This window comes from Ptychodera flava, chromosome 21 (assembly GCF_041260155.1).
Source record: "Ptychodera flava strain L36383 chromosome 21, AS_Pfla_20210202, whole genome shotgun sequence".
In the NCBI taxonomy this organism is placed as follows: domain Eukaryota; kingdom Metazoa; phylum Hemichordata; class Enteropneusta; family Ptychoderidae; genus Ptychodera; species Ptychodera flava.
In genome coordinates, this window is record NC_091948.1 from 13,307,262 (window position 1) to 13,334,763 (window position 27,502).

Here is a 27,502-nt window from a genome sequence, read left to right on the forward strand (position 1 = left end):
TCTGTACGTAGCATAAACCAGTTTCTTGTTCTGCTCCCTGAAGCAGACTTGAAGGCATATTAGTCTTCAAGCCCAAGCAATGCCAACTTTTTGCTATTTTCTCAGTATTTTTCTTACATGTCTCAACTCCATTTTCTTGTTCTACTATTGATACCTTACAAAAGCTTCAATCATAAGTTTCTTAAGAAAGCCTGTACATGAGTAATGGCCACTATTATTATTGACAAATGAATTTTAGTCTATAGACTTTAATTCATTTTAGATCTTGTAATGTCATGCGTCCGTCCGTTCACACAGATATCTCAGACATGCCATGGTCAATTTCTTTCAAACTTTGCACAAGGATATTACCCTACCCCATACAGATGCACGTCAATTAATTTGTTTCACAATGGAATTAAATTTGGCCGTGTTAGAGGACTCTTTAGTTTTACTCTCCATAGACTTCCATTTATCAGGCAGTTCTCCATAGACTCCTATGTATAAGACAGTTCTCCGTAGACTTCCTTGTATAAGGGCCACAAAATAAAAATTTACTTTCTCATCGTATTCATATTGGAAAAATGATGCAGTGACACAGTTTTATTACCTCAATTTTTAGAGCAAATAAGGCTAGAGTGCTAATTTTTGGTACACATTGCGAAGCATGGTGTCAAAACATTTCGCCACCATGTCAACTGAGGTCAAAGGTCATTGGCCTTAAATATCACACAAATGTGAATTAGCAGATAACTTAAAGGGCCAGATAGTTCATATTTGGTAGGTTACAGCACCTAATGGTTAACTATCTCATACCTTATTAAAGGACATTATTTGCATCTTTGACCTCATATTGTTGCAAACAAGCAGTAGCCGACCACAGACAACTTCCATCCCATTTGCGTACACCTTTAAAAAACCCTTGGGTCTGAGGTTTATGAGGTTACTGTTAACCTCAGAGTTGGCAGGTTGACCTGCGATCAGTAACCACACTGCAAACTGCTATCTGGGCCACTGTAAGCATCCGCGTGTAAAAAAATAAACCACACGAAGTGAAAGTCAAAAGTGCAGTATTGCAGTTTCGGGATTCCCTATTACTAATCCAGTTTGCTCAGTTACATTTTGACGGTCAGTTTTTTGATGGAGATCTTGACGGCCAATCCTGCTCTTAGATACACCATTCTTTACTGCTACAGAGCACATTTTAGAATGGGCATTTCAAATGCCTACCAGTACCAGCTGACAACGACAAGGTCTATAATTGCGGATCTTTTTCATCTCGTTTGTTCCTCCATATGCATATGTAGACTTGCCCAAAGCCTTTGTGCATAGAAATGTGAAAACAGAGTAAAATGACGGGATATTTAACTTCAGTAGACAGTCATGTTATTGTCGAGGTGATTGCGAAATTGAGCAATGTACCGGTACTTTGGCGACTGACACTTACATTATGTACCGGTACATTGTTGGGTGAAAGCTAACTCTGCGTGGCAGGGCTGTGCCAAACCGCTGGCAGCACCTCGGTTGCGGCGTGCAGTTTTCTCCACCAAAAACAACCCATTTTAATCCAAAACTTGCATTGAGTTTTGTTTTCAAGCACACCCACCTCGCCTGGGTGCACGATTAGCCCTGCGTACAGGTCTGTGTGTTCCCAGCGTTATAGGGCGTGGAGGCCGTACGGAGGGCTTTACTCATGTAGGTACATGATGTGCTCAGCTGCGCTTCTTACGTAAAGTCCACTTTTGGGAGTGGGTCGGAGGCACAGAGGCCGTAAGCGAATGGGTCTAGGCAACTGTAACTGTGATGTACTCACTTTTGGTTCGAAATGCGATTCAACTGATACAAATAATTACACGATGCACAGAGAATAACAACTTTCAAACAGATCTTGTGTGTCGAGAGGTGACTCCAATCGCGAGCAGTATCAATGACGTACTCGCCCGGCGCGGTGTCACAATGTCACCGATGCTACACACCGTGCAGTGTTCAGTCCGAGTGTGATGTTTCCAGGTTCAACAAGTGATCATGTCGGTTTGTAAAACGAACCAACGTATTGACAAGAAAATGTCCTAAAAATCTTAAAAATTGACGAAGTTTTGCTAATGATCAAATGCACAGGAAATGCATTACATTGTACCTGTTTCACTATTACCACAGCAATCTGACATCGATCGTTTTAGTTTTACCATTGAACCAATTGCGTCTATGGTTTCATTTGTTCCACAGTCCGTGTCATCGATACTAAAATGAAACTTAAAGCAAATGCCCTGCTTAGTTTCACTATTTGACAGTAGTTTGTGATACGTGCATTTGTTTATGCACCGTGTGCTCCTCGATATCCATTGTGCTGAAGTTAGTATGTAGGTCACAGGCCTTTTATGTTCCAGCTGTACTTTGATGGTTGACGTATGCGTAGTAAATTGGTTATGTGCAGGGGTTCAATCATGGCGGTTGGTTCAAATCGTGCTGACACCCTTACCAACATTGAACCTTGCCGTAAAGAGCAAGAATGTGGTTTTACATATCCTTGAAGCCATCCATAGTCACAATTTAGGTCTTCCATTGATTTGACAGTTGATTTCAGTCATCGAAAAAATGAAAAAAAAGTCAAAAGATACAAATAATGTCCCTTTAATTATTATGCATATATCTAATTCTAGGCTAACCAATAAGGCTACAGTGCTTATTTTTGGTACACAGTGCGAAGCACGGGATCAAACCATTTCGCCGACATGTCAACTGGGGTCAAAGGTCAATGACCCTAAATATCACAAAAATGCGAATTACTAGGTAACTTAAAGATATACTGTCACCTGTTCCAATTGTGCAATAGTTACTATGCAAAGAGAAATCTAACCAACCACAGAGTTTAAGCGGTGGCCACTTTTTAAAAACAGCGCCCTCACATGGGCATTTTGAATACCAAGGAATGCCCTGACCATACATGGGGATATTTAGATTACAGGTGGTTGTATACCTTTAAAGGGCTAGATGGTTAATATTTCATAGGTTACAGCACCTATTGCAAATTAACATATACCTCATAGATTATGTACATACCTAATTCTAGGCTAACCAATAAGGCTAGTGCACTAATTTTTGGTGCACATGCAGACACTCTCGAATCTGGGTCCGAAATTTGCATATTTCTAAACTATGCAAATAATATGTTAATGAGGTTTGGTCATCCGCAGGTACAATCCAAGCATTAGGGGAACGCTCCATTAACTTAGAAGTACCCGACTAACCCGAGCTTGTTATCAGAGGATTAATCTCTATGTCAACATATGCGAACAGATTACCTTTTAGTGTAAACAAAACATTAGCACTGCCTGAACTACTTTTAGCATGGCCAATGCCAGTCGGCGCCTGACTTGATGATGGCTCCCTTGTCCGGCATTCTGGATTTCCGACCAGCGTTAAAAGTGCCGTCTAGCACTTGCTGTTACTTTGAGGTCATCATTTAGTTCATAAAATTGCATGAAGAGTTTACAAAAACAATGGTACTATAGAATCCCTTTCAATAAAATGCTGTTAATTAATGTACGCTGATTTTGCATATAGAAAGCTATTTTAGCTGGTTGAGGGTACGTTCACAAAGATCATTGCCCTTTGAGCTAAAGTTTTCCTGTCGCACAATATCTCTGTACGATCGAAAGGAGACAACTGAAGATTTTTTGCTTTGTATGAATGTTTATTACCCTATAAAAGAAGTACGGTAGCGAAAATCAGCACAACAAAACAGGACTTTACTAAAACGTACTCTTTCAATTTCAGTTCAGACTCAATGAGTGGTATTGCGGAAAGGTGCATGCAATGCAATGAAAGTCACGAGCAAACTTTGGTGTCAACGGATCCAGTCTTTGAATTATCAATGAACACTCACTTATTTTTCTGGTCAAAGAGCCAAAGGCTACTTGTCCATCGCAACAAGCCCCTCTGTTTGCAGCGTGTTCACTTTTAGCCAGATGCCGGCCAAATTGACCGGCTACTTCCGTATTTTGGCCAGCTACTTTTCAGCGATGTTTCGCTCTCTAGCCCCCGAAATTCTGGTTTTGATGATAATATTTTGATATTTTTGTTGTCTTGCAAGCCGGAGATAACATTTCAGAAGTGCCGATGTGGCTATATGTAGTCTAGCAATTTACGCCCACGAATAGCGGACCATTGCCGAATAAAGTCGACATTTGTTTCTCTCAAATGCGAAAGAGAAGAACGAGTCTCAAACGCGGAAGAGAAAGTCGACGCTTGAGAGCTTTGGTTTTCTGCGTAAGAGTAGGGCCTTGTCTGATGGGTTTGGTAGGTTTTTGATCAAAAGTAAAGCGACCAAACGTTACTGAGTCTCATTTTTATGTAAAACTGTGAAAGAGGCTCCCCACCTAACTATCCAACTATCTTGTGAATTTTGCGTACGGTCTCTCGCTGCTGCCTCAGCTGAACTCGGCTACATACTCGGGTATGTAAATTTGGTTTTATCCCCAAGTAAATCGTCTTGTGCAGAGTTCATAGTTTGTATACATATTCATAGTGTATATCTGCATTCTGATTGGAAGTTTGAATGCTTTCTGACCTTGCCAACGAAAACGACGCAGTGTTTAATGCTGGCGTGCAGCACTGAGTAGGGGCAAATGCGGAAGTAACTTGTCTACGAGTATTTTGCTCTAGCGACTGTTTATTTGAAGATACCAGGCTATCATTCTTCACAATGATACTTGTTTTGCTATTTACTTCCTTGGTAGGAAGTATTAGTGAATTTATGTCATGAAACCCGTTTTATACCATTTGTGCACGGCAACATCGCCGAGGGAAGTGTACGCCGTACAGCATGTACTGTGTGGGTTTCACACTGTGTTGGTATAACCGTACCGGACTATCGGCTCCATGCGTGAATACGTGATGACATACCTATTAGACATATGAATTTATTAAGCTTAGAAGCAGTCATTTTTCAGTCTAAATTAAAATTGTTTAAATTCAATGAGAACGCAGTTGAACTTTATGTATATACACATGTGTATCATTTGTTTTAATGATCAGCCACCTTGGTGTTAGTAGTAACATGGATGTACATCCATGGTAGTAATTGTACAGACAACAGTTTGTGAATGACAGAAAATTGATCAGGATATACATCAGTCATCGAACTGTCTCCATCTTCTTCTTCGTCATCTTCATCTGTGTATTCTACTACTTCAACCATGTTTTCTTCAGCAAGATCATTTGATATTGATCTCATCAATTTCTTTGATTTCCAATGCTTCTGTGGTTTGCCCTTTGTTGGTTTTGTCAAAAACAATGTCATCAATTAAGCTGTCACTCTGATCTCCAGTATTGGCACAATTTAAACAATTGCATGCACCCTGGGCCACAAGCATTATTTGACTTTGTACATTTGCAAAATTTATTTTTGCACCCAGATTTTTAACATTACACCCTTTGGTATAGAATGCCATCCTTTCCTGTACTTGGACAAATTTTCTGGTGAATCCCATATGGGTGATAACTTGTTACCATTGACAACATAGCCAGAGTTGTCATATCCACGTAAGACAATCTGGCCCCTTTCTGACTGTGACCATGAATCAGAGATGAAACAAGTTCTGAGCCAATGGTATTTTAAAGCTGTTGGGTTTGGAATTAGATCCTCCTCCCTCTGAATTCTAACTTGGATGGTATTTCTGATTTTTTCAAGCCACTGAATATGTAATTCCAATTCAGTGTCAAATGTTTCATCTCATTTCATGGCTTTAAACTGGTCATATGGCTGTCATGTTGTGATTCAACTCACTGTGATGTTTCTGGTAGTAAATAGTTCCAATTAAAAGAAAGAGAGATAGGCCTTTCTCCCCAGATGCCACTCTCTGTGTCTGCAAGAGTGCCTGAGGTCGCGGTGGCAATTCCACCAGAAACAAATTCTGAATATTGGAAAAATTCTTTCTGAAATGCTGCTTTTCCACAGCCACAAAAATGACAAAAAAGTCACAACCAGATGTGATATAGAGAGTTTGGAGACATTTTGCTCTTATGTCTTGATCAATTTAAGCAAGATCTGGATCATTTGCTAAGGCTTTAATTAATTTATTTAAATGTACATATGACTGATCATCTGCACATGCACTGAGCTGTATAAAGATGTTTCTGTCTGATAGCTCAGATGCCATCAGAGGTAATCCGATGTGGTAAACATCTGTATCTGGCGAGTATATAAGTATGTTCTTTTTTACTGAAACAGGGACATGGCGCCATATACGTGTATCAGTTTCTTCATGATTTGAAAAATATGCAGGGTATTCATGAGAAGGGTAATTTCCACTCACAATTATTGCTTTGTCTTTCTTTTGCCCATCAAACCCCCCTGCAATGACAAACTCCTTGTCAACTCCAAGGTAGGGCTTCAGAAAGTCTGGAATTTCTTCACACAGAAAATTCACCAATAACCGCTTAGTTTTTCGTCACCAAAAAAACATCCATTTTCTTTTGGAAGTACTGTTTGCAGGTCAATTGATTCATATATGCTGTACATTTTTTTTGCTTTACCATCTCTACGCGCTCTTTTCCAAGTCTTTAGGACTTGGTAAAGTTTCAAAAAATATAATATTACAAATTGATCGGATCTTCAACGTTCAAAATTTAGTTGGGGATTTACAACACACGGCAAAATAGATGGACACCAGCAAGGGATGTCAGCAAATTTTTTTATTTGCTTCTGCTTGTGACAAGAACAAGTCTAGATATGGATGTCAGCCTTACCTAAGAATACTTTCAATGATGTGTCAGTCACATTTGACCAGCATGGGTAAAACTAATCTTGTAGACAAAAATCTGATAATTCTATGCTATAGATAAGTACTTTTAATAAAAGGGAAACCCTGATTTCTCTGCCTACACAATATGCATTTTGATTGTTATGATAATGGTTTAATATACTGTTTAACTCTTACACTGTTTAAACTTAGTAACCAATCACCAGATAAATGAGTACTGGTATTCTTATTTCCATTTTGGTAGGGGCGGATTGTTCTGGGGAACACCATAGGAAACACTCTATGATTAAATTAATTCATTGTTTGATTTACTGCACAAGTTTGATGAAATTCTCAATTTTCCATGTTGTCAGCACACTTGTAAATGTGGAACAAACCACAAAAAAAAAAACAGTTTAAGACTTCACTGGACACAAATAATGACACCACTGCTCAAGTGTCATCAGGCTAGGCTGACAAACTGAATCAATACAGAGCATATCATGCTAAAATACAGCAGCTAATACTGAAAAATTCTGAAATCTTATGCATTTATGTAACTCAGAACTGCAAAGTAAACAACAAAACCAACATCTTGTCCACACCATTGTTAAAAATAACAGTGACTGACAGGCAAAAATAACAAAACAGCAAACATGGAATTTTATCCATTTTCATATTGGCCATTAAAGGGACAAAGTCACTCATTTTTGACCAAATTTTGGTCCTTTTAATTTCTGTTGTATATATGCTTTTCTGCTGCTCACTGAAATAGGCTAAACTGCAATCTCTGGTTGTCACAGCTCAACTCATATGCATGCATGGAAGGTATTTACCAAAAATTTTAACATAGTTAATTTCACATGTTAATGTGTCTTATTAAAGATGAAAATTGAATTGCAATAACCAGAGAGTGAGCATATTTCAGTGAGAATAATCCATCAAAAGAAATTTAAATGGCAAAATAATGTCAAAAATGAGCAACTTTGTCCCTTTAACTTGGAACATATCTAGTACAGATTCTTGTAATTCAAGTGTCAAGCAGCATGACCATTACACTATTGAAGTATTAAAATGGTGGCAATGAATATTTTTTTAAAATTGGTGCATTGACAGACAGTACTGTAAAATGTTGACAAAAATAGCTTTGTCCAAAGTATCATAATATTAGCCATTTCTGAACAGGATGTAAGATTACACCACCATGTGAACTCACAAATATTTTCAATGAAAGTGCAGGTCCTCTGATGAGTGACGCCGAATCATGTACCAGTATGTTGTACACCATGGAGGCAGACACCAAGCATAGCATTATGTGAAAAAATTTAAAGTCTTTGTACTAGATCATGACTGCTTAACAAGATTGGCAGTCTGCTTGTTTCAAAGCTATTTAAAAGCTTTCTTCTGGGCCTATTTGATATCATACTTGACCCTCTGGACTTGACCTGCAAGCTTGGTACGTACATTGTATTCTGGAAATGCCAGTAACTTTTACATTATTTTAAGTCAGAGATTCGTCATACAAGTCATTAATTTCACTCAATTATTTCTGTCTGTTCTTCCTGACTGTCAAAATTGATTGAGGTCTAAGTATTGAAAGTACTTAATTTAATGATGATTTTCATAATATGTTTCACTTACAACTGGACTAAATTGTCACAACTTCCAAGTGTGACTGTGAACATCATTCTGTATATATATACAAATAACTTCAACGCATTCAAGTTTGTTTACAAGTGTCGCGCTGTACCAAGAAGTTCTCTGGACGTACACTGTACATTTTAGCCTATCATTTTCAGGAAATAAAGGTCTGTATGTTTAAATGATTGACTTCTTGGTTTATGAAAAATATATTAAGGATCAAGTTGTGTGTTCGGCGTTATACAGCCTCCTACCACAGGCCGTATATTTGGACTTTATTTCCTCTCCCAGCAGCAGCTTCATCCAGTGTTTGGTGAGTTTTGCAATTTCTGCTTTACCACACTCCTTAAGTGTGTTGTTGAGCAATAAAGTAAAGTATAACGCTGGTAATTAACGCACAGCCCTGCCAAGCAAAGCTAGGAGCTACCACACTCTTTTGGTAGTACCGTGGTATCATATATTGCCTTACGTAGCTGCAGTTTCGAAGCTGAAGGTTTTGCCTTTTTTCAAATTTAAGCTTTTAGTTTTTAGGATTTGATCAAGTTGACGTCCTACCTAAACACCAGTCCAAATATTGAGGTACAACAGCAATATTGCCCTATGCTAGGAGGATACAGTTGTACCGTATGTGCACCACTGTCGCTACGCGAAGGCTACATGTACTTACCCAGAAGAGCTCTCCCTACTGGGTGCATAGGCCTTTACGTTGCGATTGTGGTTGCACCTGTGTGTGATGAGTATGCCATTGTTGGAGGCAATCAAAGCAGCCAATAGCTGAATACTCTAACCATTCTCCTAGGGCTTAGACTGCTACACCAAGTCAATGGCATATATCATGTAAAGTAGGCAGTAAATATTGTGCCCTTTCACTTTGGCTTTGAAGTGCAGATGTGGAATGCTGTGATTCAATAGCTGTCCAACAATTCATATAATGAATGCCCAAATTGGCTTATAATGGAGTAGAGCACACTTATACTCCACTAAGAATGATTGTAATAAATAATGTTCTTCAAATGTTTTCTTTTATATTAATGCACAATTGTGCCTGCCATTTTTTCTTATGAATTATAATTTAACATTTATCAAAATATTAGTGAAATTCATAATTTTGGAATGTATCACGTTGACCATTGAGGGAATACTGCAGAAACACGATGTGACATATTGATCTCCACAGCAATATAATTTGTTCAATGTACAATATATTGAGCAGTTTAAATCTCTACGTGGGGAGGAAATAATGGAAAGTATGTTTAAAATGTATTCCTGGTACAGATATACAACTACATGTGTGTGCATGACCCCATTATTCACTGAATTTATTATATTTCCAATAGACCTGTGTAGTCAGAGAACTGAAAATACATGTACATGTGCTCATTGCACTCATATCAAATCCAATTTTACAAAATGTACTATGTGTTCGAGTAGACAATGAAAGTTTTGTTCATGTTGCCCTGTTTGTGGGGAAAGGTCAACAGAAAGGCTATTCCTATTCATGCAATATTTTAAGCAAACAATTCAAAGTATCGTAATAGATTGAATGCTATAGTGTGAAATTATGATGTTTTAACATTGAAAATACTTTGTCAATTTTTTGTGCCTCATTTCTTTGCATTTTAAACATATCACAGAAAGCACAGCCTAGATAAGAGAGGATAGACTGATCCTGATTTGACACAGAAGTGGCAAACACTATTTCATGATAATCAAGTCTTCTTTTGTCAATTTTTTGTGCCTCGTTTCTTTGCATTTTAAACATATCACGGAGAGCAGCCTAGATAAGAGAGGATTAGACTGATCCTGATTTGACACAGAAGTGGCAAACACTATTTCATGATCAATCAAGTCTCCATATTCTGAAATGACATTGGGATTTCACCATATTTAACCAAGTTCAATCTGAATAGTGATCAACATGGCTAATTCACTGTATAAATTACCCACATTAAATTTCAACAAATGTCATATATCCTGCCATCAACAACACAAATGAACACTATCCATTCCAAGATAGTACCCACGTAGTAAAGCCAATATAAACTTGAAAAATGCCACAAGTAGCCATACCAATCAGATGACTGTACCTAAATATTTAATTTTACTAAAATCATTTTTCTAGAATCAAATTATCAATTATCACACCAAAGCTTGCTCTTAATTTCAAACGATAGTATCTCTAAAAACTAAATTCATGTACCTAAAAAGTGACTGATGCAGGGTGGAGCTTGGCCTTAAACTTTAAAGGGAAGTGACTTATGCAAGAGAGGGAACTTTTGTTGATCAACAAAAAGTGGAATGAGAAATAATATTGTCAAATAGAGGTTCAAGATTGACTACATCAGTAGAACAATGTAAGATATTGTGGTAATATCCAGCAGTGTTTTTGTTAAGGGCGGTACCTATAGGTAAATGTTACCAGGGTTCCCCAGTCATTTTACCAGGGTTAGCCTTGGTATATCTGTGCAGTCTTACTAGAGGACAACAGAAATTTATCCAGGGTTCCCATTGTTCCCCAACCTTAGCAAAAACACTGTCCAGTGTTTATTAACAAAACCCACTACATGGTACAATGTGCAGCCAGAATGCCATGAATCATAATATCCTTTTAATATGGTGGGTCAGCTGTGAAACAATAGATTGGATTTGCTATAAACTTAATGGCGATAAGAATGGCAACAAGAGAGACAATCCTGTTTAAGATAATGGTGGGGAAGAGATACACAGCGAGTTGGGAATGAGCACTTAATAAAAAGTAAGAGGCAGTGTGTGAGTGATGTCATGTGACCATAATTGCCTACACAACAATTTTTTTTCTTCTTTTAGTGCACCGACAACAAGCCAAAAATTTGTGTCCCCCCCTTAGAGGATTCAAAAAATTGTGACCCTCCCCAGGCTCAAAAATTTGTGACCCTCCCCCAAATCCCCCTGGCCCTCCTCCCTGCTAATTTACGTCCAGTCCCTTATGGTATAGATTAAGTAGTCTTTGAATGTTTGATGATGGGATCTTACAGTGTTTTTGTTAAGGCTGGTACCCAAGTAAATGTTACCGGGGTTCCTCTTGGTATCATTGCAATCAGATCAGGGGACACAGAATTGCTACCGGGGTTCCCAAATCATTTACCTCTTTTCCCCAACCTTAGCAAAAACACTGTCTTATTGGCGCACACTGAATCAAAACATACCTTCAAGTATTACCATTTCAGCTGTCCAATTCTCAGGCAGTGCCTCACTTATGATGCTGCATGTGTCATATCTTTTTTGTAATACTTAAGTTGTGTTTGATTTTGAGCTTTGATGGTGCATAGACCCATCTGCATCACAGATTGCACGTGGGAGGGGAATAAATTGCACAAAGCCTTCTATGGCACACCAGATTTTATTGAGTGAGCAATTTGCCTTTTTAAACAGGCGTCAACTATTTTTTTTGTCAGCATCAGCTGTACGTGTTCTCCTTTTTACTACAACCTTCCCTGAAAATGTTTTTAATTTTCTCCTCCTCACAGGAGCTTCTGTACTAGGTTTATGTAAAGCCTAGTAGAGATGTAGTCTGCTAGAGCTCTTTGACCTACTTCATAAATGTCATCAAGTCTTCCTGAACAACTTTTCCAAAGATTTTTTTCAGGGGTTGCAGCAAAAACAGAGCTCTCACAGATTTTTTAGCTCCGCTGTCAGCGACGCAGAGCTTATCAAATAGGTTGATTTTCCGTCGTCGTCCGTCGTCCATCGTCGTCGTCCGTCGTCGTCGTCCGTCAACAATTGCCTTCTCCTCTGAAACTGCAAGTCCAATCGCTTTGAAATTTTATATGCAGTTCACTTGGGGTGACCACACTTAAGTTTGTTCAAATCGTGGTGAAATTTGCATATTTGTATTTCTGGGGCAATTTTTGGTGTTTTTGGTAAAAAATCTTCTTCTCTGAAACCGCTTGTCCGATTGCTTTGAAATTTGATATGCAGTTTACTTAGGGTAACTTCAGTCAGATTTGTTCAAATTATGGTGAAATTTGCATATTTGTATTTTTAAGGCAATTTTTTGTCATTTTTGGTAAAAATATCTTTAAAAATCTTCTTCTTCAAAACTACCAGTCAGATAGCTTTGATATTTGGTACATATGTCCCTAGGGATGATCTATTTCAGATTTGTTCAAATTGTGCAGAAATATGCAAAATTGCATTTTAAGGCAATTTTTGCCATTTTTGGTCAAAAAATGTATTTCTCAAAAAGTACTGGTCTAATACTTTTGAAATTTGGTATACACTTTTGTATAGATGAACTGAGTAATATATATTGAATTTCTGATGAAATCTGAAATTTTGTATTTTTGGGGCATTTTTTGCAATTTTTGGTCAAAAAATGTGTATTTCCAAAACTATTTATTTGATAGCTTTGAAATTTGGTATACAGGTTCCTACAGATAAACTACATGATATTTATTGAAATTGTGATGAAATCTGCAATTTTGTATTTTTGGGGCAATTTTTGCCATTTTTGGTCAAAAATGTGTATTTCCAAAACTACTCATCTGATAGCTTTGCAATTTGGTATACAGGTTTTTACAGATCACCTTAATGATATTTGTTGAAATTATGATGAAATCTGCAATTTTGTAATTTTGGGGCAATTTTTGCCATTTTTGGTCAAAAAATGTGTTTCTCAAAAATTACTGGTCTGATAGCTTTGAAATTGGCATACAGGTTTCTACAGATGAGTTCAGTAATATATAATGAATTTCTGATGAAATCTGTAATTTTGTATTTTGGGGGCAATTTTTGCCATTTTTGGTCAAAACGTGTATTTCCAAAACTACTCATCCGATAGCTTTGAAATTTGGTATACAGGTTTCTATAGATGAACTAATGATTTTATTAAAAATAATGATGAAATCTGCAATTTTGATTTTTTGGGGCAATTTTTTTCCGTTTTTGGTCAAAAAATGTGTTTCTCACAAAAAGTACTGGTCTAACAGCTTTGAAATTTGGTATACAGGTTTCTATAGATAAAGTTATGAACTAAATTTGATCTCTTGAAATTATGATGAAATCTGCAATTTCATTTTTTGGGGCAATTGTTGCCATTTTTGGTCAGAAATTTTATTCTCAAAAAACTACTCATCAGATAGCTTTGGTTGACATGTTCTTAGGGATGATCCGATGTGATATATTCAAAGTATGATTAAATCTTCAATTGTATATTTTTGCAGCTTATTTTAGCCACTTTTTTCTGGCCTCTGCATTGAGCTATCAAAGATTTCCACCTTCCTCATCAACATGTGTAAAAAATAGTTATTCTCTACATAACACAGCGGAGCTATATCGGCCGCTAGGTCGCTTGTTTATAATACACTCGGCACAACCCTTCATCAGTCTCCCTCATTCCTTCTGCATTTATCTGTATCTGTACACTTTTGCCACTCTTTTCGGGGGTTATTTCAGAATGCAGATTTTTAAGGCATGAAGCCCTGAAAGGCAAATACTTTGCCATGTTGTCAAGCAATTCAGAGAGGGCTTATGAACTGCAGTTTTGACACTTAAATTGATAAGTTGTTCATGGGCTTCATCAAGTGCAAGCTCTCTCCAGCTGAAGCCAGTTATGCTTGTTGTAAATCCCCCAGACTGCAGGTGATCTAGGATGCAAGATGGTGCTTGCAGCAAATCATGGAGATGCCTTGGTAGGAGACGAAGATACTAGGTTGACCAATCAAAAGCATGATACAAAGGGGCTAGCTGCTTGATTGATGCCATTCTCAGTTGCCAATTACTGCTACGGAAAGCCATGTAAAGAGAGATATAAGCAAAACAACCTCTGTGCTCAGGGAAACAATATCTCACACAAAAAGATCTCATTCATTTTACTTTGTATCACCTGCAGTCCAGCCAATCTGGCATTAGCCTGATACCATGGATTTAAGGGCATATTTTCATTGTCAAGGTCACAGAGGTCCTAGTCACTATCAAGCCATTCTGTGTGTAAAAGCAATGAATACAGACCATCCCCTTGTCAAATGATTCGAAAGGTTCAACATTCTGATACTTTGAGCCAAATGTGTACAATAGCATTTTGTCATGGGTATATATATCTGAACAGGACATTTCAGGGCATAGCATAGACAGAGCAGCTCTGCGTAATCACCAGGTACTGTACTGAGTTTGACCTTTTGTGACCTTTCAAAAAAGTAAAAAAAATCAATGGTCAACAAGATGTTTTGTTCATCGCTTGGCAATATTTTCTCAAAATACGTGTCTCATCACTAGCTGCCAAGCAAGACAGCAGTATAATTTCTTATCACAAGTTCTAGCTATTTCAACACAGCTAGACTTGTAGGATCTTGCTTTAAACTGCCCTGATGGGCTAGTTTTCTGAGTACAGGATGTGCAGCTATTGCAAAACACTAAAACAGTGAAGTGGACTGACATTGGGTTGACCTACATCAATATTTTCAAGACTTGTTATGACAAAACTATCTGGGGTGAAGCAACCGGCAAAGTTTTCCTTGTGGGGTACTCAAAACTGTCCTATTCATGGTATCTCTGGCCTTAGACTTTGAACAAATCATGCCAAAAGAGTTGCGTAGGGTAATTAGGGAGCCGTCATTATTTATGGCCCGGGGGGGGAGGTCGGAGGAATCTGAGATGGGTTCACTCAAAAAATCGTAAGTTACAAGGGTAGGGAAAGACACTAAGGGTTGTCCGATTGCCCAGGGCAAGGGAAAGTCACGTTCGGGCAATTGAACCTCCGATGCCAATTGCCCTACGGGACAAGTGGAAAAAAGTAATTACCTAGAAATCGAATTCACGAGAGCGATTTTCTAGCGAGGGAACACGGTATCATATTATGTCATTGTGAACATTTCCATAAGATTTTTTCGTAAAATTGCATGAAGAATTGATGAAAAGAATCATATAATCACTTCCAATAAAATGCAATTCAAACAATACCACCGGTTAAATACCGTACGCTGATTTTGCATATGAAAAAGCTGTTCAGCTGGTGGAGCGTACGTTCACCATAGTTCATTGCATTGACTGTGAGTTACGGTGTCTCACAATATGTCGATACGGTAAAAAAAGAAACACACAGCAGTTTTTGTGCTTTGTATGAGCGTTTATAATAAGGTAAAAATAAAGTGCAGTGGTGAAAAATCACCACAAAAATGGGACTTTTACTAAGACGTACTCTTCAATGTTAACTTGTTGAGTGACAGTGGATGGCATCGTGGCAAGACCGCATGCAATGAAAGTCATGAGCAAGCTTAGATGTCAACGGGTCCAGTCTTGAATTTTCAATGAACACTGACTTAATTTTCAGGTCAATAAGCCAAAAGTTACTTGTCCGTGGCGACCATTGTAACCTCTCTGTTTGTGAATTTTCCCATTCTAAAATGACTGTCAAGAAGCAATGGGAGCGAGATTGACATCGACAAATTCAGCTTCCAAAATACATTGAAAAACACCGACGCCTTAGGTTGCTGGTTTAAATTCTATTTAGTCTCTGTATGAGCATTAAAGACCACCGAGGTTATAAGAAAAACATAGCTCTAGCCTCTTGAAGAAGGACAGACTCTTTTCTAATAATTTTAGCGCAATAAAAAGTGACATTTTGTTCAGGGCTATATCAGTGATATCAGTTGTATTTTTGATACTGGAGGCAATGTCTTCAATGACTTGCTAAAGGTCATTATAAGTCTTGAGAGATTGCACTTGATGTTTTTTTCATTTTTTCAACAATATGGTAAAGTTGCATGTAACATTTTCCACACAGTTGACTTTTTCCATCAAAACTAAAATTCATGTAGTCACCATGATCATGAGAGAAGCCATTGATTAAGTCAACATTTGACGGAAACCGCACATTCGATGTAATGCGCTTTCTACAATCTGGCATGCTGCAGTATTTTCAGTTTTTTTCCATCCATGTATTGAAGTGTTCTGGACAAAGACACACTATGTCAGGAACGGAAGTATCGATATCACTGGAGTAGAGATTAAACTGTGTGAGAAAGAGGTTTTTGTCATCAACATCAGTGGAGTGTAAACCTGGGCCAGTTAAAGTACAGATTAAACAATAGGCCAAACCCGGATTCGAATCGACCACGGTACAAACAAAGCCATGTGCGCAAACGCGCACAGACGTACGTGTATTTCTATACGCGTTCAGTACACATGTGGGTTTGTTTGTACCGGCATCACGTGATTATTTGGGCGTTCTGAGTATGTAGAATGGCGTATGCATCGCGTCCTTTTTATTCCGGAGTAGAACCATTGGCCTCTGTGACATCAATTATTGGTGCTTTCTCATCATCCCCTCCATCTCTTCCAGAAAATTCTTTATCTATATAAAGCTAGGCGACACGCATTGCAGAAACCATACTGTTCATTCATGCCCCTAGATTTTAACCAGCTCGGACATATTCCTCTGGTTTCCCACAACATGGTACCATCTGTTTGTTTTTTTATCCCACATTTACCACATGGACCACACTTATTCTTATCTGGATGAGTTTTTGCTTTATGTGACCTCACACCTCCAAGTCCAGAGATATTGATCAAAAGCACTTTCTTGTGCAATGTGTGTGACTTGAAACAGCAATACAATGGCTGGTCTTCTGAGAATAACTTAAAACTATGGTAGTCTCCTGTAAACCGAGACTGTGGGCCACCTCTTTCTGAATATCACATGAAAGCGATGATTTTAAAGGAAGAATAAATTCTTTGCCTTCTAGCACAACAGTTACATGGTGCTTTTCAAATTTGTGGCATCTTTTTAGCACATACTGGCCAAGTCTGGACAACCGTATTTCAATATCAGAGAGCAGGCCAATGTTACTTTTACTTTCCATGACATAACTGCATCAATCCTTTTTCAACAGTATCATTTCTTTGACAATGAATGTGTTTTTTGTGCACTGAGCATCCTGTTTCAAACTTAAACCCCTCGACTATGGAGTTTCTGACAATGTGAAACAGCTTTTGAAATCTTGACCCAGGCTCTGTGTACACTGTTTAGATTTCCCAGGCTCTGTGTACACTGTTTAGATGTTTTTTCAGGGACAAAGAAATATTCACATGGTTCAACCTTTGTGCTGTTGCATATTGCAGTCTTTGAGTCACAAAATTGGCAAAAAATTTAATATGCCACTTTTGCGATTGGCCTGTAATATTATTAAGTTGCCCTCCATTTAAGAAGACTTGCTGCCGCAAGTTTTACTTCTGTCAGGGGCAACCTTCCATGCTCTGTGGCATATGGCATACCGTAGTTTATGCAACTTCTCAATAAAGCATCCTTACTTGCACTGCTTGATATGGCTAAGGATCCAAACACTCTCCTTTTTTTCAACAAATAGATTTCTTTCAAACATTTAATTCTTATTTTTCAAAACTATGACAAATGATTTCAAAGTACGTGAATTTCTTGTGGCCAAACGTTACCATAAACTCAAACTGTTAGTAAACATAGATACAGGTACAAAATACCGGTGAATATTGTAAGCCATGTGCCATTGCCAGAACGGGCTGTGGTAGGTTATCAGCCACAGTATATCTGCAACAAAATGTAAAGACACATGTATTTCGGTAACTGGATCATACTTAAACAAACAAAACCATCATTATATATATTCTTGATCACAAATTTTGCTCAAAAAATAAAAATTACAACAACTGGGATACTGAAAATACGCAATGATATGTGATACCAACGCGTCTCAAGCTGTTTGCGTGTGCATGGCCACCATATTTATTGGATTTAACGGTATTCAACACCGAACAGACCTCATTTCAAAGGCGTGTTAAATTCATATTTGTCCGTTTTGAACACCAAAACTTTGCAGAAAATCATAGTCATGAGATTCAAATCCGACCAAACCTGGTTGCAAATTAAATTAAATGTCTTGCCAACGCAAGCGACGCAGTGCTGTATAAGGCGAGGTCAACATGTCTACAAAAATCGTATCTGGTGATTTCTACAAAAGATTTGCCCTGATTGTTGAAAAAATTTACATAGGTCACGACTGGAGGCAATATAAATGGCAAGGATATGGAAAATTTCCATAAATACTAACCTTTTGCAGTGTTTTTTGCCGATTTTTCTAGCCGTGAAACATGGTGTAACGGTCATCGAAACTAAAGAGAGGGCGCCCTTCATTTGAAGGAAATCCCTTATTATGCATGAAATGAAGGACCCAACTTCGAGAGTGCGGAAACGTTGGATCAAACCATTTCGCCAATATGTCAACTGGGGTTGAAGGTCATTGACCGTAAATATCACATAAATATGAATTACTAGGTAATTTAAACGGCTAGATGGTTCATATTTGGTAGGTTATAGCACCTTATGATGAACTGTCATACACCTCATCAATTATGCTGGGGTCAAAGGTCATTACCCTTAATATCACATAAATGTGAATAATTAAATAACTAAAAGGACTAAATGGTTCATATACCGGTATGGCAGGTAAGGCACCTAATGGCACACTATCATATACCTCATTAATTAGTCCCCACAAACGAACTCCAGGGACTTATAGATTGAGTTCCGTCTGTAAGTCCGCGCACATGCATGCCTTCCCCTGTTCACGCAGATATCTCAGACAAGGCTTGGTCAATTTCTTTCAAACTTTGCACAAGTATAGCACCAGACTCCATACAGATGTACGTTGATTTAATAGTTTCACAATATGACCCAAGATGGCCACCTAGCAGCTAGTTTTTTACAAGTTTTTCATGTCTTGAGCCGTAACCAAGACATGTGTCAACTGATGTCTTTCAAATTTGGTGCAAGGACATTAACCTATGTCGTACATATGCTTGTAGATTTTTCTTCTGATACAATCCAATATGGCCGCCCAGTGGCCATTTCATTACAATTTTTCATGTCTTGAGCCATAACCCAGTGTGTCTCAACTGATATCTTTCAAAATTGGTACAGGGACATGGACCTATGTCATACATATGCATCTCTATTTGTTAAAATACAATCCAATATGCCCTCCAGGCAGCCATTTTGTTACGATTTTTTCATGTTTCCAGCCGTAACCCACAGCGTAACCCAAACATGTCTCAACTGATTTCTTTTGAAGTTGGTACAACGACATAGACCTATGTTATACATGTCATGTTGATATTTATTGTGATACGACCCAATAGAGTTACCAGGCAGCCATTTTGTTATGATTTTTTCATGTCAGAACCCTTTTCCTGCCAAGTCCATATTTCACCATCAGGTCAAGATGGTTAAAATTAATGAAACACAACATATGGCGTATTTTAACATAATACTGTACATCAATTGAAAGCTGTTGAAAACATCAATACTATAAACTTTATTTTTTTACTAAAGATGCTATAACAGACCAAGCCAAGTGTGTGAAAATACTTCATGTTTTTGGCTCAATACCGCTTTTTACTGACTTGGCTGATGGGGAAGTAATATTTAGTCTTAATACTGTCTGGCAGGAAAAGGGTTAAGCCATAACTCAGACATGCCTCAACTGATTTCTTCCAAATATGGTACAAGGACATAAACCTTTGTAATACATGTACCTCTCAATTTTGTTGTCATATGATGCAATTGATAGCTGCCAGCTGGCCATTTGTTATGATTTGTTTATGCCTTTAGCCATAACTCAATACGTCTCAACTGATTTCTTTCAAAATTGGTACAAGGATATTAACCTGTGTCATACATTTTTATGATACAATCCAATCACACTTATTTATTGATGCCTCGACATGAAAACAATCACTGGATTCACAGTACAATAGCCGGCTATTGAACCACTCTTTTTTGGGAGTGGAGATTTAGCCGACTGGTTCTGTCTCAGGCCTCTCAGCTAGGCGACTGATGCCGTATGTTGTGGGTTCGCATCCGATTGAAAACTATCCGTATTTTCTATCCTGGGTCGGTAACACTGCTGGTGGACAGAATTGTCCCCGAGGTTATTGTTCGCCCAGTTAAAGCGATGAAATTGTTTCTTAGCTTCGATAAAGTGTGTATGTGCGATGTATGATAGTGAGCATGCGAGCGTGAGTGCTTCACGAACTCTACAACGTGTTGAAAGGTCTCAGTCAGAAAAATGTAACAACTTAGCCGGCTATTGAACCACTCTTTTTTGGAGTGGAGATTTAGCCGACTGGTTCTGTCTCAGGCCTCTCAGCTAGGCGACTGATGCCGTATGTTGTGGGTTCGCATCCGATTGAAAACTATCCGTATTTTCTATCCTGGGTCGGTAACACTGCTGGTGGACAGAATTGTCCCCGAGGTTATTGTTCGCCCAGTTAAAGCGATGAAATTTGTTTCTTGGCTTCGATAAAGTGTGTATGTGCGATGTATGATAGTGAGCATGCGAGCGTGAGTGCTTCACGAACTCTACAACGTGTTGAAAGGTCTCAGTCAGAAAAATGTAACAACTTAGCCGGCTATTGAACCACTCTTTTTGGGAGTGGAGATTTAGCCGACTGGTTCTGTCTCAGGCCTCTCAGCTAGGCGACTGATGCCGTATGTTGTGGGTTCGCATCCGATTGAAAACTATCCGTATATTATACAGACTTCATTTGAATGCTCTATGAAGACTGATGTCACAATTCTGAATGGGGACTATGTCATTGACAATGACTTCAACAATAACAATGGTGATTACTACAGAATGGGTGTGTTGATAAATTACATCAAGCAATTGTTTGCAGAATACAACGAGGGCCACTGTTATAATACACACAAAACTGAGACAATACACCTTGAAAGTTTTTCAAGAGTTACTGGGGCTTTAATCTTCTTGACACAGATCAGGTCTGAAAAATTATCATTCCAGATTTGATGGCATTTGTAAATGAGAACAACGAAACTAATATATTGACACAACATATGTTGACTTGTAAAAAACTGGGTATGTTGGAATTCACTATGGAGAGCAAGAAAATGGCATTGCCACACACACCCACAAAAACTGAAAATACCAAGCAATTAAAGGTAGTGGCCTGCCTGTTAACTTTGATAAAAAAAATAAGTGCTGCCCTGTGCTCTACTTTGTGAGGACTAGGTGCCATCTGCTTCCAATGGTAACAGAATTCACGTATTTTAACTTCAGTGCCTTCAAAAATAACAGTGTAATTGATTCTAGCACTTATAAATTGCTTTGATTGATTGATTGGTTGATTGATAGATTGATTGATTGATTGACATATCAATTGACAGCTAAATACTTCCATAAAATACAGGGATATACAGAATCTGTGGCAGTCATATAATTGGAAATTAATTTGTGACAGCATGATTTATCTCTCTCACATATTTATGATTACTGTCGGAAAGATGGCAATAAGAAATTAAGATTTCATCTTGAATATCCTTTGTATACGGCTAGTTTTCAATCGGGTCCGAACCCACAACATACGGCATCAGTCACCTAGCAGAGAGGCCACAGAGAGAGCCGCTCGCTAGTGCAAATTATCTGCAAAAAGCAAGTTCAGTATTATGTGTTGCATGGTCTTACATGATGGTGCTCTTTCCTATGATTATTAGTTGCGAGTGAGAATATGCAAAGGAACACTATCCACCCAGGGAGTCATATGGAGTCCTCTGCAGAAAAGAACAAGAAGCAATGTGAACATGATGAAACTTCTGAAGGTCAGTGATAGTCAATGATATACTGACATATATGTACCTGTAACCAGTAAACATCTATTGGATGACTTGCCATGAAGGTGACATCACAAATCTGTTCCTTGAGCATGTAACAGTAGATCAACAGAACATCATGTGCATAGCATAGAGTTTAATATTATTTGATTGTCTTCCTTGTGTAATACCTAGGGGAAAATAGCTTTCCACATGAACCTGTGACCCCACAACTGTTAAATCAGCTAAAGACAAACAGATACTGGTGTGCAGCATATTGAGCTGCCTTGTGGGGTTTGTTTGTATTTATGTAGGGATTGCGTTAACCCCAAATTTTGCTTTGCAGACTCCCTATTTCGCACTAGGACCCCTACAACTTTTTAGTGAGGAAGGGTCCCATTCTTCAGAGAAATACAGATATTTGAATTTTGTTAAGGCCTGATTTTATGAACCATTTTCTCTATATTTCCTCACTATAGTCGAAAAAGCCTGTTGGCCAGTAAGTACCGTGAACTGAAGCAGAAGGAGCCGCCATTGACAGCTATTTCATGTCTCACATCAGAGATAATTAAACAGTCACAAAGGCCGAAGCTGAACAGTATGCTTAGCAAATGAGAAAGTTCTCAGCAACAGAAATTTGAAATTGCTGCAACGGCATGTAAAAAGCAGAGCAATAGCATATGAGAGGAAAGCAAAGAAAAAATTGTAGAAGACGTATAATGATAGCTGTTTTGCTTTCAGATTGTTAGATTACCTTGACACTGAGTTTCTGTATGTAAAATGTTTTTCAGAGTTAATATTGTGGAGTTACCCCATGAGGTTAACCACATGGTAAATTCCTAGCTCCGTTGCTTTCGGTGTGTTCGAAGACAAACGAGACATTTTTCTGATATAAAAAGTGAAGATATGGTACCATATATATTTTTCTTTTCGAAATTAGCCTTTTTGGAGTTTCCTCATGAAGGTTCTTTTTGGCCTTATCAAGAACCCAACAAAATTTGGAATTTGACATGCAATGACTCTCATAAGGTAACTCCAAAAGTGTAACTTTGAAAAAAAAATATATTAAATACCATATTCTTCACTTCTTTTCTTTCAAAAATATGCAAATGGTTGTTTTAAGCACATCAAAACAAACAGTGTTAGGAATTTATCATCTGATGAATATCTTACAGCAACTCCAAAATTTTAACTTTGAAAAAAATGTCAACATGAAGCACCATTAGTCTTAAACTTGTTATCTTCCAAATATTCCCAACAGTTTCTCTTTGAACACAGCAAAACCAACAAAGTTAGAAATTTTATATGTGATGAACCTAATGAGGTAATGAAAAAACTGTAACTTTGAAAAAAAGTATCTGAAGTGCCATACTCTTCACTTGTTATCTTTCAATAATGTCCAAACAGGTTGTCTTTGAACACAGCAAAACCAATAGAGTTGGGAATGATAGAATCTCACACCCCCAAGGACCTTGGATCAGATTTTGTCTCACACGAGCCGCAGGCTCGTGTGAGACAAAATATCCCCAACTGGTGTGAGAAATCTGATCCCAGGTCCTTGGTGTGTGAGATTCTTTTTCTCACATGACCACAAAATGCGTTAAATTCACATTGGACATGTACAACATTTTCCAAAATCGTGACAAGTCTATCATTTGCCACTGTACTTTGACCTGCTTACTTTGTAGTTCTGTCTGTGTGTTACTCGTCGTGCCATTGGATAACATTTTGCGCGTGGAACAAAACAGACTGTTTATCATCCAATCAGAGCTCGTGTAGTATTTACTGCAGAGTGTGGGACGGTTTCTGAGAGTGTGGGATCAATTTTTCCCACACTGTCGATCCCGCACTCCCAGCGGCCAGAAATGTGAGAATTTACCATGTGATGAACCTCTTGAGGTAACTCCCATAATTTTAACTTGGAAAACTGTTAATTTTTTTTTCTATCTTTTAATTTAACATGTCCAAACAGTGTGTATTTGAACACATCAAAACCAGCAGACATAGGAATTCATAATGTGATTATCTCATGTTGTAACTCCAAAATTATAATTTTTGGGGGTAAAAATACATGAAGTACCATATTCTTCATATACTACATTTGTTGGCTTTGAAAATGTCCACTGTTTGTATTTAAACACATCAAAAGCAACAGAATTCAGAATTTACCATGTGAAGAACCTCATGAGGTAATGCCATAATATTAATTCTTGACAAAATGTTTACAACAGGTACCATTCTTTTCAACTGTTATTTTCAAAATTTCAAAATCCCACCACTTAGCCCTTGAACACAGCAAAACAACAGGGCTGGGAATTAATTACCAAGTGTTAGCCTCATTAGGTAACTCAATAATTTTAACTCTGAACTAAAATGTTTACATGAAGTACCATACTTTTTACTTGTCGTTTTTCTAAAATGTTACAAAAAGTTTGTCTTTGAAAACATCAAAACCAACTTATCTTTCATAATTTCAGAAGTTCAAATGGTTGTCATTGAACACTGCAAAACCAACAGTGTGAGTAATTTACAACGTGATGAACCTCATGAGGTAATTCCAAAATTTTAACTGAAGCAGAAGAAGCTGCCATTGACAGCCATTTCATGTCACACATTAGAAAGAATAAAATAGTCACAAAGGCCGAAGCTGAAAAATGCTTAGCAAATAAAAAAATGTTTTGAGCAACAGAAACTTGAAATTGCTGAAATGGCACATGTTAAAAGCAGGGCAATAGCATATGAGAGGAGAGCAAAGAAACAGTTGTAGGAGATGTATAATGATAGCTGTTTTGCATTCAGATTGTTAGATTACCTTGACTCTGAGTTTCTGTGTGTACAATGTTTTTCAGAATTAATGTAATTGTGAAGTTACCCCCTGACGTTCAACACATGGTAAATCCTACTTGGTCTGTTGCGTTTGGTGTGTTCGAAGACAAACTGGATATTTTTGAGATATAAAAGTGAAGTTATGGTACCACATTTTTTTTCAAAATTAGACCTTTTGAGTTTCCTCATGAGGATTCTTTTTGGCCATATCAAGAACCCAACAAAATTTGGAATTTGACATGCGATGACTCTCATAAGGTAACTCCAAAAGTGTAACTTTGAAAAAAGGATATGAAATACCATATTCTTCACTTCTTTTCTTTCAAAAATATGCAAACAGGTTGTCTTTGAACACTTCAAGACAAATAGTGTTAGGAATTTACCATGTGATGAATATCTTACAGCAACTCCAAAATTTTAATTTTGAAAAAAATGTCAACATGAATCACTATTAGTCTTCAACTTGTTATCTTCCAAATATTCCCAACACTTTCTCTTTGAACACAGCAAAACCAACAAAGTTAGAAATTTTATATGTGATGAACCTAATGAGGTAATGAAAAAACTGTAACTTTGAAAAAAAGAATCTGAAGTGCCATACTCTTCACTTGTTATCTTTCAATAATGTCCAAACAGGTTGTCTTTGAACACAGCAAAACCAATAGAGTTGGGAATGATAGAATCTCACACCCCCAAGGACCTTGGATCAGATTTTGTCTCACACGAGCCGCAGGCTCGTGTGAGACAAAATATCCCCAACTGGTGTGAGAAATCTGATCCCAGGTCCTTGGTGTGTGAGATTCTTTTTCTCACATGACCACAAAATGCGTTAAATTCACATTGGACATGTACAACATTTTCCAAAATCGTGACAAGTCTATCATTTGCCACTGTACTTTGACCTGCTTACTTTGTAGTTCTGTCTGTGTGTTACTCGTCGTGCCATTGGATAACATTTTGCGCGTGGAACAAAACAGACTGTTTATCATCCAATCAGAGCTCGTGTAGTATTTACTGCAGAGTGTGGGACGGTTTCTGAGAGTGTGGGATCAATTTTTCCCACACTGTCGATCCCGCACTCCCAGCGGCCAGAAATGTGAGAATTTACCATGTGATGAACCTCTTGAGGTAACTCCCATAATTTTAACTTGGAAAACTGTTAATTTTTTTTTCTATCTTTTAATTTAACATGTCCAAACAGTGTGTATTTGAACACATCAAAACCAGCAGACATAGGAATTCATAATGTGATTATCTCATGTTGTAACTCCAAAATTATAATTTTTGGGGGTAAAAATACATGAAGTACCATATTCTTCATATACTACATTTGTTGGCTTTGAAAAATGTCCACTGTTTGTATTTAAACACATCAAAAGCAACAGAATTCAGAATTTACCATGTGAAGAACCTCATGAGGTAATGCCATAATATTAATTCTTGACAAAATGTTTACAACAGGTACCATTCTTTTCAACTGTTATTTTTCAAAATTTCAAAATCCCACCACTTAGCCCTTGAACACAGCAAAACAACAGGGCTGGGAATTAATTACCAAGTGTTAGCCTCATTAGGTAACTCAATAATTTTAACTCTGAACTAAAATGTTTACATGAAGTACCATACTTTTTACTTGTCGTTTTTCTAAAATGTTACAAAAAGTTTGTCTTTGAAAACATCAAAACCAACTTATCTTTCATAATTTCAGAAGTTCAAATGGTTTGTCATTGAACACTGCAAAACCAACAGTGTTAGTAATTTACAACGTGATGAACCTCATGAGGTAATTCCAAATTTTAACTGAAGCAGAAGAAGCCGCCATTGACAGCCATTTCATGTCACACATTAGAAAGAATAAAATAGTCACAAAGGCCGAAGCTGAAAAATGCTTAGCAAATAAAAAAATGTTTTGAGCAACAGAAACTTGAAATTGCTGAAATGGCACATGTTAAAAGCAGGGCAATAGCATATGAGAGGAGAGCAAAGAAACAGTTGTAGGAGATGTATAATGATAGCTGTTTTGCATTCAGATTGTTAGATTACCTTGACTCTGAGTTTCTGTGTGTACAATGTTTTTCAGAATTAATGTAATTGTGAAGTTACCCCCTGACGTTCAACACATGGTAAATTCCTACTTGGTCTGTTGCGTTTGGTGTGTTCGAAGACAAACTGGATATTTTTGAGATATAAAAAGTGAAGTTATGGTACCACATTTTTTTTCAAAATTAGACCTTTTGAGTTTCCTCATGAGGATTCTTTTTGGCCATATCAAGAACCCAACAAAATTTGGAATTTGACATGCGATGACTCTCATAAGGTAACTCCAAAGTGTAACTTTGAAAAAAAGGATATGAAATACCATATTCTTCACTTCTTTTCTTTCAAAAATATGCAAACAGGTTGTCTTTGAACACTTCAAGACAAAGTAGTGTAGGAATTTACCATGTGATGAATATCTTACAGCAACTCCAAATTTTAATTTTGAAAAAAATGTCAACATGAATCACTATTAGTCTTCAACTTGTTATCTTCCAAATATCCCAACACTTCTCTTTGAACACAGCAAAACCAACAAAGTTAGAAATTTTATATGTGATGAACCTAATGAGGTAATGACAAAACTGTAACTTTGAAAAAAAAAGTATGTGAAGTGCCCTACTCTTCACTTGTTATCTTTCAATAATGTCCAAACAGGTTG

The 27,502-nt window shown here is 37.6% G+C and overlaps 1 long non-coding RNA gene across 2 annotated transcripts in view; it reads left to right on the forward strand.

Moving 5' to 3' along the window:
• The window catches only part of LOC139121465 (uncharacterized), a 34,585-nt gene extending 12,594 nt beyond the window's left edge, over positions 1-21,991 (forward strand). For both annotated transcript variants that reach the window (XR_011549282.1, XR_011549281.1), the window contains one exon: positions 21,883-21,991. This is a non-coding gene — a long non-coding RNA (uncharacterized lncRNA). The remainder of the gene's footprint in view (positions 1-21,882) is intronic.
• Positions 21,992-27,502: the final 5,511 nt, after the last annotated feature.